This window comes from Callithrix jacchus, chromosome 6 (genome assembly GCF_049354715.1).
Source record: "Callithrix jacchus isolate 240 chromosome 6, calJac240_pri, whole genome shotgun sequence".
In the NCBI taxonomy this organism is placed as follows: domain Eukaryota; kingdom Metazoa; phylum Chordata; class Mammalia; order Primates; family Cebidae; genus Callithrix; species Callithrix jacchus.
The window spans coordinates 34,295,749-34,307,887 of record NC_133507.1 but is presented as its reverse complement, the minus strand read 5'-3'; the positions used below and the strand labels follow the sequence as shown (position 1 = coordinate 34,307,887).

General features: G+C 48.1%; 1 long non-coding RNA gene across 5 annotated transcripts in view; it reads right to left on the bottom strand.

Annotated features, from left to right (window-relative positions):
• The window catches only part of LOC103793689 (uncharacterized), a 142,029-nt gene that overhangs the window by 117,781 nt on the left and 12,109 nt on the right, over positions 1-12,139 (bottom strand). For 2 of the 5 annotated variants that reach the window (XR_013518812.1, XR_013518815.1), the window contains 2 exons: positions 9,895-10,045; positions 8,520-8,766 (listed from right to left, as the gene is read on the bottom strand). The exons of the other annotated variants lie outside the window; for them this stretch is intronic. This is a non-coding gene — a long non-coding RNA (uncharacterized LOC103793689). Of the gene's footprint in view, positions 1-8,519; positions 8,767-9,894; positions 10,046-12,139 lie in introns of those variants that run through there. 5 annotated transcript variants of the gene reach the window in all.

Genomic DNA, 12,139 nt, shown 5'->3' with positions numbered 1-12,139 from the left:
GATGAGTTTGTGTAATTGTAGGGACGTGGATGAATCTGGAGAACATCATTCTCAGCAAACTGACACAAGAACAGAAAATGAAATACCGCACGTTCTCACTCATATGCGGGTGTTGAACAATGAGAACACATGGACACAGGGAGGAGAGCACTGCACACTGGGGTCTGTTGGGGGGAATAGTGGAGGGACAGCAGGGGGTGGGGAGTTGGGGAGAGATAGCATGGGGAGAAATGCCAGATATAGGTGATGGGGAGGAAGGCAGTAAATCACACTGTCATGTGTGTACCTATGCAACTATCTTGCATGTTCTTCACATGTACCCCAAAACCTAAAATGCAATAAAAATAATACAAGAAGAGGGGAGACTTCCTAATGTACTCCATGAGGTCAGAATTACTTTATACCAAAGCCAAAGAAACAAAGAGAAAAGAAATTACAGATCAATATTTCTAATGAATAGAGATGCAAAATCCTCAACAAAATACTATATATCTAAATTCAGCAGCATATGAAAAGGATTATATATGATGGTCAAGTGGGATTTATCCCAGGAATGCAAAGGTAGTTCAACATACGAAAATTAATCAGTGTAATGTACATTAATGGAACAAAAGGAAACACAATTATCTCAATGCAGAAGGAGCATTTGACTAAATCTAATACCTTTATAATTTAAAAAAAATACTCATAAAATAAGAATAGAAGTGAACTTTCTCAATCTGGTAAAGAATTTTTATGAAAAACCCACAGCTAACAGCATATCCAAGAAACATAATCCAGAGACATTACATTCAAAAGGCTAAAAGGTTCCCCCTTAGATCAGGACCTTAAGATCAAGGATGCCTGCCTTCACTATTTATTTAACATTGTACTGGAGATGCTAGCCAGAGCAATTAGGCAAGAAAAAGAAATTTAAAATATCCAAATTGGCGAGGAAAAAGTAAAACCATCTCTATTCACGGAATACATGATCCTGCATAGTAAATCCCAAAGAGTCTACACAAAAGCCGCTACAGCTAGTCAACAAAGCTGCAGGGTAAAAGATCAACATGCAGAAATCAGTTGTGTATCTATATAACAGTAAATAAATAGTCAATTCTATTTACAATAACATCAAAAATAATAAAATATCCAGCAATAAATTGAACCAAGGATGTGAAAGATTTGTGCATTAAAAATTATAAGACATTGCTGAAAAGAAATTTCTAAAGACCTAAATAAATAGAAAAATATCTCATCTTCCTGGATTAGAGGACTTAATAATGTTAAGATGACAATACTACTCTAAGTGCTCTACAAATACAGTGCAATCCCTGTCAAAGTCAATGGTCTGTTTTTCAGAAATGAAGAAGCCAGTTCTCAAATGTGTATGGAATTTCAAGAGGCCATGAAAAGCTAAAACAATCTTGAAAAAGAAGAATAAACCTGGAGAACTCCACTTGCCATTTTCAAAACTTACTACAAAGCTACAGTAATCATAACCGTATAGTGCTAGTATGAGAATAAACATACAGACCAGTAGAATAGAATTGAGAGTCTGAAAATAAACCTGCTGTCTATGGACAATTGCTTTTCTACAAGGGTATCAAGAACATTCAAAAGAGAAAGGACAGTCTTTCAACAAATGGTGCTGAGAAAACTGGATAGCCACATGCAAAAGAATGAAATTGGACCCCATACTTCATATCATATACAAATATTCACTCAAAATAGATCAGTGAACCTAAATGCAGTAAAAGAGCTAAAACCACTTTTTAAAATCTTAGGATAAAACTTAGGGATAAATATTCATGACCTGGGAACATGTTGGAACTAGATAGACGTAGTGGTTGCATAACATTTTAAATCTACTAAATGCCATTGAATTCCTCAGTGTAAAATGGTTAAATTTATGTTATACGGATGTCCTCTCAATAAATAAAAAAAAGAAATGAACAAGACTGAGAATCAGATTAAAAGCTCTATTTTCTGGCCGGACTCGGGGGCTCATGCCTGTAATCCCGGTGGCCGAGGCAGGTCAGGAGATCGAGACCATTCTGGCTAACACGGTGAAACCTTGTCTCTACTAAAATACAAAAAATTAGCCAAACCTGGTGGCACATGCCTGTAGTCCCAGGTACTTGGGAAGCTGAGGCAGGAGAATTGCTTGAACTCAGGAGACAGAGGTTGTCACCACTGCACTCCAGCCTGGTGACAGAGTGAGACTCTGTCTCAAAAAAAAAAAAAAGTTCCAGTTTCTTTTCTGCAGTGTTTCATCTTGTGGCTAAATGCCCTTAACCTCTGTCTCACTGAAAAATTAGAGATGAGAGTCCCTGCTCTGTGTATGTTACAGGATTCTTAAAAAGGTCCAAAGAAATGATGGACTGAGACAGTCCTTTGGTACTGCTAGGTGCTCTGTCAAAACAAGCTGCCATGGCAATTCCTGCCCAGTCTGTGGGTGCCATGACAGGCACTGGGCTAGTGTGTACATTTGTGGTTTAATTCTTGAAGTGTGGGTGTAGTTACAGACGGGAAAACTGGGAATTGGAGAGGTGGAAGGACCTGCCTCGTGGCACAGGACTGGAGCTCAGCTTTCTAATTCCAGACACACAAAGCTGTTTCCAACACAACCTCCTGGCCCCAGCAGCAGACTCTCTAAGCTCTTTGCCTTCAGAGTTGCCTATTTAAGTGGGAATCCTGTGCAAATGGCAGTAATTATTGAAACTTTTCTAAATAACTATTCTGTCCCTTGGTTTCTATCCCTAATTCAGATGCCACTCCCAGTCAAGATCACTCTCACAACAACCGCTCAGGAGTTTTGAAAGAACAAGATATACCCACAGCAAGCAACTGCTCCATTATGAGGAATGGTAGTTTGTGCTGAAGAAAAGCCTCCACATAAACTGGAAAGCTTGAAAGCACAGGCCACGACCTTTCCAGCCTCCCACCCACCCACCACCCCACCAAAGCGGGCTGCATGCACCAGAAGGGTGGGTGCATAGCAAGAGGAAGTCAATGGGCAGTGTGGAAAGGGAGGGGAATCCCAGGTGGCCACTGTCTCTCTCTGTGGAGTAAGGGAGTGACAGTAGCAGTGGGTATTTGCTGCGAGCCTTCCTGCTGCAGACATGGTCCTTAGGAAGGGTTCATTATTCTCATAACAACCATAGCAGGTGAGGACTATTTCCCCATATTCAGAAACAATGACGAGACTCTGGTGATGTCCCCCATTCTTCCAACTGAGAGGGTCTGGGGTGGGTGCTGGCAGGGAGCTGAGCAGAGAGCACAATAGGCACATTCCTGCCTCAAGCAGTTGACAGTCTTGTGGGGTTGGGGGCTGGGGAGACCCTGAACTCCTGCAAAGCGCTTGTTGTTGGTATGTTGCCACAATAGGCATCAGTAAGAGGCAGCCTGAACAGGAAGAGCTGCACAGAGAACAGGTGGAGGGGTCAGGCGAGCTGGGTGTGGGGCCCCAGGTGGAGGGGAGCAAAGACAGGAGAGAGCCTGCCAGGGCCCTGCAAGGTGACAGAAACACCCAATCTCACTCTTCACTCAGTTGTGCCCTCTGAAGATGAGGTTCTGGGCTGCCAGCCCAGCGGCGAGCCACCTTTCCACAGCTCAGAGGCCCAACTGGGAGCTGGGAACAGGAGTGTTGCCATGGGTGAGGACACCTCCAGAGAAGAAAGACAGACACCCAGGCTGGAGGCTCTTGGGACCTCTCTCCTCCCGGCACCAGGACACCTCTCCATACTTGGGGTTCTAGGCCACCCTTAGTGAGGTCATTAGGGGTGCCCTGAGCCCAGCAAGTCTGTCTCTCTGAACCGAAACATCTTTGTCTGAACAACAGAGAGCACCTCCCGTAGGGCATCAGGAGTTAGTCAGGCAGGCTTTGAGGCAGGCAGGGGGGTGACACCTCCTATACACTGAGCTCAGGCATGGGGGTGATGCCTCTAATCCTTGTGACACCCTGGGAGTAGCAACTATTAGGTATTTGACAGCTGAGGAAACTGAGGCACAGTGAGGTTATGAAGCCTGTCTGAGGTCACATAGCCAATGGGTGTGGGGTTGGAGTTCCACCTGCAGACCCTGGCTCTGAATGCCTGCTGACCCCAGATGAGGGCCCACACCTGCCTGTCCCTCTACCCACCTCGGATCTGGATGGCAGGTGTGCCATATCTCCTGGCAGAAGTCCTAGAAACAGACACCCTGATGGAGCTGGGCAGAAGACACTGAAGGCAGGGGCGCCACTGAAGATTCCGGGCAGCAGTGGCTGGCTGCAGGCATGACATAAGTACATGGCAGAAAGTGCCAGGCTAACCAGGGAGGGACTGCTGGCATCATCTGGAAAGCAACAGAGATAAGGAAAGGCACAGCCTGAGGCCAGGAGCTGTGAGCTCCATCTTCACCTAATGGAGGGCTTTCAGGGCTCACCAGGTCCAGAGAACCATTAGGTGGAGCTGCTGATTTCTGGGAGTAGAAGATGGAACACGGTTCTGCCATATTAGATTCCACAGCTCTGTGGTTCATGTGCTTTCAGTTATTGTCTCTGAGCTTACTGAACACTCTTTATACATACAATTCATGTCATCAAAACTCAATGTGTCTGAAGGTATTGAAATCTTTTAAAATAAAGTCGGTATTTCTCAGAAAGACTCCAGTCACCACAATGGATAAATGATCCTGCTTCCTCAAAGGTCACTTTATGCTTATTAATATCACATCAACCAGATATAGGGTGACCATGTAGGGTGATCCAAAAGGGGACACTTCTGAGAGTGAATGGGGCCCTATTACGACATTAGAACAACAGAAAAACTGGATATGGCCAGCAAGCCAGAGCATGTGGTCACCCTGGTCAGAGAGGACGTGAGCAACCGCCATCAGCCACTGGTCAGAGAGGACGTGAGCAGGGCCACCATCAGCCCCTGGTCAGAGAAGACGTGAGCAACCGCCATCAGCCCCTGGTCAAAGAGGACGTGAGCAGTGCCACCATCAGCCCCTGGTCAGAGAGGACATGAGCAGCCACCATCAGCCCCTGGTCAGAGAGGACGTGAGCAGCCGTCATCAGCCCCTGGTCAGAGAGGACGTGAGCAGCCGTCATCAGCCCCTGGTCAGAGAGGACGTAAGCAGCCGTCATCAGCCCCTGGTCAGAGAGGACGTGAGCAGTGCCGCCATCAGCCCCTGGTCAGAGAGGACGTGAGCAGCCGTCATCAGCCCCTGGTCAGAGAGGACGTGAGCAGTGCCGCCATCAGCCCCTGGTCAGAGAGGACGTGAGCAGCCGTCATCAGCCCCTGGTCAGAGAGGACGTGAGCAGTGCCGCCATCAGCCCCTGGTCAGAGAGGACGTGAGCAGTGCCGCCATCAGCCCCTGGTCAGAGAGGACGTGAGCAGCCGCCATCAGCCCCTGGTCAGAGAGGACGTGAGCAGCCGCCATCAGCCCCTGGTCAGAGAGGACGTGAGCAGTGCCGCCATCAGCCCCTGGCCAGAGAGGACGTGAGCAGTGCCGCCATCAGCCCCTGGTCAGAGAGGACGTGAGCAGCCGCCATCAGCCCCTGGTCAGAGAGGACGTGAGCAGCCGCCATCAGCCCCTGGTCAGAGAGGACGTGAGCAGTGCCGCCATCAGCCCCTGGTCAGAGAGGACGTGAGCAGCCGCCATCAGCCCCTGGTCAGAGAGGACGTGAGCAGCCGCCATCAGCCAGATGTGCCCCAGTGGAAGGACATCTGGCTTCTTGCAGAGTGGCATATACTTTCTTGAAGAAGAATAGTTTCCCAACACAGGTCTGTGGTTTTAAGCCTTTAAATACCTGCCATATTATTATTAGTTTATGCCATTAGGCCGATCTACGATGAACAGAAAAGGGTAGTAAAAAGACAGGTTGCAAAGTTTAAATTTCCAGTGTCCTCCATCCAAGGAAGTCCTTTAAATGCGGATTAAGTTATCACTTAGGCAGAATTTAAGTACGTTTTTCCAATTTAGTTACAATTTAGGGCAGAGTTATAAATATGATTTTAGAAATAATGACAAATCATTCTCAAAATAGATGGTTTAGGCAATACGGAACAGTCATTTTAAAAATAAAATTTAACCCAAGCATCAAAAATGGACAAATCTATATTGTTCCATTGCTTTCAAGCATTCCTTTATCTGGCTCCCTAGAGGGAGCTAATTTAATTTGAAAAGATTGAAGATATTGACTCGGATGTGTGTTCCCAGGGACGTCAGAGCAGAATGAGACACTCAGAAGGAAATTTGTCTCATATCTGTAAATGGTGAGATCTACAAAGCCTTCTTCATGAGGAAGCTCTTATAAACCAGAGCAGTCTTCAAAATCTGATTCTCATCAAAAACCTGTGTTCAGGATCTAGTTGCTTATCGGGAAAATCCTGGGCCTGGCATTCTCTCAGCGTCCCAACCTCAGCTCACAGCCCCATCCTGGGGAGCCAGATGCAATGGCCACAGGTCCCTGCCAAGGGAGAAATCACGGGGTGCAACAAACACTTACAGATGTCTGTAGACATTCCACTATGTATTACTGGGAAGAAAATCTCATTTCATACAAGTTGGGAATTTGGACTCTGCCCTGAGAAAGGCGGGTTCTCTGATTCAGTGGATAGAAAAAAAAAATAGGTGTTCTGTCTGGACAGGAGCAGAAGCTGGAGGAAAACCCAGCTCGTAGCAGTCAAGATGCCTTACCTGTGTGAAAGCCAGTGCCTCATGCACTTGATCTCCACCGTCACAGCAGCGCTGTGGTGGAGCTGGCAAACTTTCACCAAACCTTTCCCTTGTTCAGGGCACATAATACAGAACACACTTCCCGGCAGCCTTTGCAGCCCTGCACCATGTGACTGCGCTCCAGCCATGGACTAGGAACAAAGCTGACGTGTGCTGAGTGACCTCAGGCAGGACTTCTACTCTCTGTCTTCCACTGTCTGCAGCCAAGGGCATCCAGGAGCTGAGCCTTGGGGATGGCAGGGACTGTCAGCCTGGATCTGTCAGAACTACAGAGAGCACCCTCCACTTCTTACCTCCATAGACTGAGCTTCCCTGAGTAAGGAATAAAATTCTAAGGTGTTCAATCATGCCACGGAGAAGCTGAGGTTGATCTATTATAGCAGCTAGCTTTATCTTAGCTAATAAAAACAGCATGTGGTTAGGTGATGCTGGGCTGGGGGAGGGAGGGGACACAGTTGCGTGTGGCCTGCCTTGAACCTAGACCACCCCAGGTCTCCAGCCTGCACCTATCATGTAGGGCCACAGCCTTCCTACCGGGGAGCTCCCTGTCTCCATTTCACCACCAAGGAAAACATGGCTGACAGGCCAAGTAAGTTGCCTAAGATTAAGCAGCTGGAAAGGGTCACAAGCAGGATTTGAACCTGGGTCCACCCAGATCCAAAGCTGAGTTGCTTTATTAAAACAGAGCCCTGGCTACCCTGGCCCAGGTGCAACACTCCGTTCATGCAGCAGCCACGTTCTGCTGCTTCTCACCCTCCAGTTCAAGAATCAGCATGACAGAAGTAGTGACCCCAGCAGTTTGTTGGGGTGCTCCTGCCTGCTCCCTCCCATCCTGGATCAGGATGCCCTCCCTCCCCGAGGAAGATTGCACTCTCCCCAGTGAATAGCAGCTGCTTCAGAGGACCACTCACCTCTCAGACCCACCACACAGCAGCTCGGCATCCCGCCCCCAACCCCACTGCAGTCTGCATCTTGGCACCACCATCCTGCCCTCCCTGCGGCCTCTGGCGGAAGCCCCAGGGCAGCACCCCTGAGAGTTTGTGTGTCTGTACCAGTCCAGCGTTTCCAGCCTCCCACCAGAGTGGCCGGCTCCCCTGCTTGCAGCCCTGCCTGCTGTCCCTGCTCCTCTCCTGTACCTCCCAGGTAAGTACCTTGTGCTGCAATCTTTTCCTCAGTTTGCTTCTAGGGAAACAAACTAAGACATGCCATCTGCTAAGGCATGGCCCTGGACCTGAAAGGCTCCAAGACCGCCCTATCTCACCTCATCCAGGTTCACCTGTTGACATCCCAGCTGCTCTGATCTGTTCAACTTAGTTCAAGAAACGTTTCCTGCACTACTGCAGCGGCCAGCCCTGGAAATACAGAAGTGACTCAGCAGGGTCTGCACCTGAACACAGCCCAAGCCTAATGGGAGAGGCGGGCACAGGGAGAAGAGATTCTGACCTCAGGCGGTGAGTGCACAGACCACCGTTTTCAACTCACTGAGCCCCTGATCGGCGCCAAGGTCACACAGTGTCGCCACGCACCGGGATGGAAAACAAAGACACACACCCTGCCCTCCAGAGCTATGATTTCAACGGGGGACAGCCAGTCACACAACGTGTCAGATGCGGTCGCTGCTGCAGGACATGAGGAAAATTCGGGAGGAGTCAGATGACTCCCAGGATTGAGGCCTGAGCAAGGGGAAAGATGAAGATACTGAGATGCCTTTATATCTGAGTCAGAGGCAAAGTGTGCAGCTGGGAACTCAGGGGAGAAGATCCGGGAAGGAAAGTCTTGATGAATTTAAATTTTTAAAAATCATAACAAGATTTAAAACACCAATTTTATTATCCAGTTCAATTGCTTAGAATTTCCCAGGAGCCAGTCTGTGAAATGGAATTTTCACCATTGTGTCCCAGCTGCTACGGAAAGCACAGTGGCTTCCCTGTTGGAGGTGGGTCGAATGTGCGGCCTCTTCCCTCCGATGTCTGGGCGATTTACTTCTTCCTTGCTTTACCTCTGCCACGGCAATTTTAGTAACCACATCTCTGGGTGGCTGCAGGAACATGCTGAGTCCTGATGGGGACACAGTAGTCAGGCAAGACGTGTTAGCTCCTCCCTCTTCTCTCTCTCTGCACTGTGGGAGACTCCCTAATGCACTTCTAACCAAAATGTGAGCCTGGCCCAGCGCGGTGGCTCAGGCCTGTAACCCCAACACTGTGGGAGGCTGAGGCAGACAATCACCTGAGGTCAGAAGTTCAAGACCAGCCTGGCCAACAGGGTGAAACCCCATCTCTACTAAAAAAAAAAATTCAAAAAATAGCTGGGTGCTGTAGTGCGCACTTATAATCCCAGCTACTCAGGAGGCACAGGTAGGAGAATCAGTTGAACACGGGAGGCAGAGGTTGCAGTGAGCCAAGATCACACCACTGCACTCCAGCCTGGGAGACAGAACAACACTCCATTTCAAAAACAAAAGTGAACCTGAAAGGCCCACTGTGGTTTGAGGATGAGGCATCCTCCCTGCCCTGTCACCTCCTAGACTCGGGACCCACTGATGCACACGGTCTCAGACACCTAGCGCATTAGGTTATGTGCTCTCCCATGGGTGGTGGGGTGCCCCAACCTGGCCCACCTGCTCTCTGCGAGCTGGTGGTGACCACCTGAGCACCAATCAGAATGTGCGCTCACAGATGTCTCCTCCTCAATGCCTAGCCTCACTCTAGGCTTACTGAAAATGAGGGCAAGACAATGCCCAACCCCTGAGGACATCAGGATTGAATAGGAGAAGCACACAGAGTCCACTCACAGAGACCCCCATGCTTGAGTGAGTGATATTCCAGGCCACGCTCTCTTCCTGGCCCAGTCCCCTCCTCTCTGCTTCCTGATGGGAGAACAAGGCAGATTTGAGAGAGGCCTTTCCTGAGGCTGCACTGGTGCAGGAGGACTCTGCCCCCATGCAAACACTCATAGCCCCCTCCATGTGTCATTGAGGACTACACTCAGCTCAAGCAAAAGAAAACCCAAGTGACAGTGGCCTGCACCTATCCAGGAGACGGTATTGCAAACAAAGCAAACGCCAAAGGAGGCAGTCCCAGGCGGGCGCTCTCCCTGGCTTCACTCCCCATTCTTTGGCCTCAGATAGCTGATCTCCTGTCCTCTTGTTTGTCTAGCAAGAGAGAGGGAAGCAAAGAAGGAACATGCCTCAGCCACAAAAGCAAAAGCTTTGCCCGAAACCATGAGATGGTAAACTCTTCACCAGATGGTGTCAACGTGCAGATAGATGCACAGAGGCTAAGGAAGGGAGCTTTCCGTCTGGGCACGGTGACACCCAAACCAAGTCAGGATTCCATTCCTAAGGAAGAAGGGAGATGGATGTTAGAGGACAAATAGTCTAGGAGTTTAAAGTTTTTATGTTATACCCTACGGGTCTGAGAGGAACTGGGAAAATTTTGGAGTCTGCTCGAAATATCCAGAGACCATTAAATGGGCAGAAGGAAGGTTGTAGAACCCACGTGGGGCCTGCTTGCCCAGTGCAGTAAGACCAGATATCCATGTGGGTTTTGCCGTGGCAGAAAGGAAGGCGTTTATTTGCAGGGCACAAAGAAAGGACGACCAGCAGCTAATGTTTAAATTCTGACCTCTCCAATGGCTTGCAGGTAAGGTTTCTAATGGCAAGGGTAAATCTCAGGAAAGCAAAAGTAATAGGCAAAATCCTAAGTCAGTACATGGGAGTTACATGTTGGTTTTGGCCCAAAAAGACAGGAAATCTTCAAACAAGGGGCTTACTGTCATAGGTAAATTCAAATATTTTCTGATTTGCAATTAGTTAATGAAAAGAAGCTTTGTTTATAAATTTGGGGTCATCAGACAGTTAGCTCTGGTTTGTGGGTGTGACTCCCTAGAGCCCTTTGAGAAGAAATTTAGAACACAGAATTCAGGTCTAGAATTCAGTCTTCAGTCCCCTGTTCCCAGAGGCCTGTGTCCCACAGATCTGTTTGGTGGGGATCCAGGTTTCTGAAAAACAACTCAGGGACATACGTTAAGATGTTATCTTTAGTCAGAATGAACGTCTGGCTCTAACTTCCTTGGCTGTTTTTCTGACTACCATTAACTTTTTACTTATCAAGTTGTTCATTCACTTCTCAAGGCTAGCTGGGTACCTGGAATTTCTCTTAAGGGAACTCAAGATTCTCCTTTGTTTCTGTGTTTGGGGGGTCACAGGCCCTAAAATGGGGCCCCTGCTCTGTCTCAGGAAAATGAAAAAATGTGTGGCTTGCTCTTATCCTACCAGGTATGATCAGCATGACAAAATGGTTAAACAGTATTCACTTAGAAACGTTTTTCTGGAATCCAATTAAGATCATCAGGCTGAAAAAAATCCCCAAACCAAAAGACAGCCTGAACAGAAGTATGTGAAAACTGCCCCATTTACATTCCTTGAATTCGTTCTTCAATTTTAAGTGTTTTACTTTCACAGCCTTCAAAAGCCACTTTCCCATTTACAGAGAAAACTCTCTTAAAGGGAGGATTTTTTTCCCAAGTTCTCTCTTCTGACAAAATGCCCCACAAAGATCTTATGCCGCTTGTCATCCTTTACAACAGGGCAAGAATCTCCCAGGAAGAGCTGGCTTTCAACCACGGGTCCACGCTTTCAGTGTGTGCAGCCCCCACACGTGTGAACTTGCCTGCTCTCCTGCACCAGGGGTCTCCCTCCAGAAACAGAGGGGAGGTTTCCCCATCAACCCTACTTCTTAAAAAGAAAAAGAAGGGGAATCACTTAGTTGGACCTGACTTTCTAAGTAAATCATTCCCTTTAGCAGGCTTCGGAACCATGCCATGTGCCCCGTCACCCATCTGTTCAAAGCGAGAGGCGGGAGTCCTGAGCACGGCGTCAATGCTCCATGCCTCGAAGCGTATTCCTATCCCACACAGCCACCTCGGCAGGAGGCTGCTTTCCCCACTGCACCGTGAGACAGCTGCAGCTGAGATGGGTTACCTCGTCCAAGGTCAACCAGACAAGCCGTGAGAGGCAACAGTCCACATTCCTTCCACCGCCCCCACACTTTCCTACACATCAGGTATGATTTCCTGGGGGAAATAAAGAAAACTAAAAGAAAAATTTTGTCCATCTTATGCTAATAAATGCCCAATGTATCACTGTATCTCCTCCTCTTCATGAATACCCAGTTCCCAATCATAGCCCCTATTACAGCATCTCCTAGATTCTTGTGTTTGGTAAAGCTGGCAAAAATCTTACAGACTTAAAAAGATGAAGAAACACAATCACAAAATTGTCACTGAGAGAAAAATTGGGCTTTTAGAGCCAGGTTAGTTTTTGGTTTGTTTTGTGAGACAGAGTCTCTACTCCACCCAGGCTGAGAGCAGTGGCACAATCTCAGCTAACTGCAACCTCTGCCTCCTGGGCTCAAGCGATCCTCCCACCTAA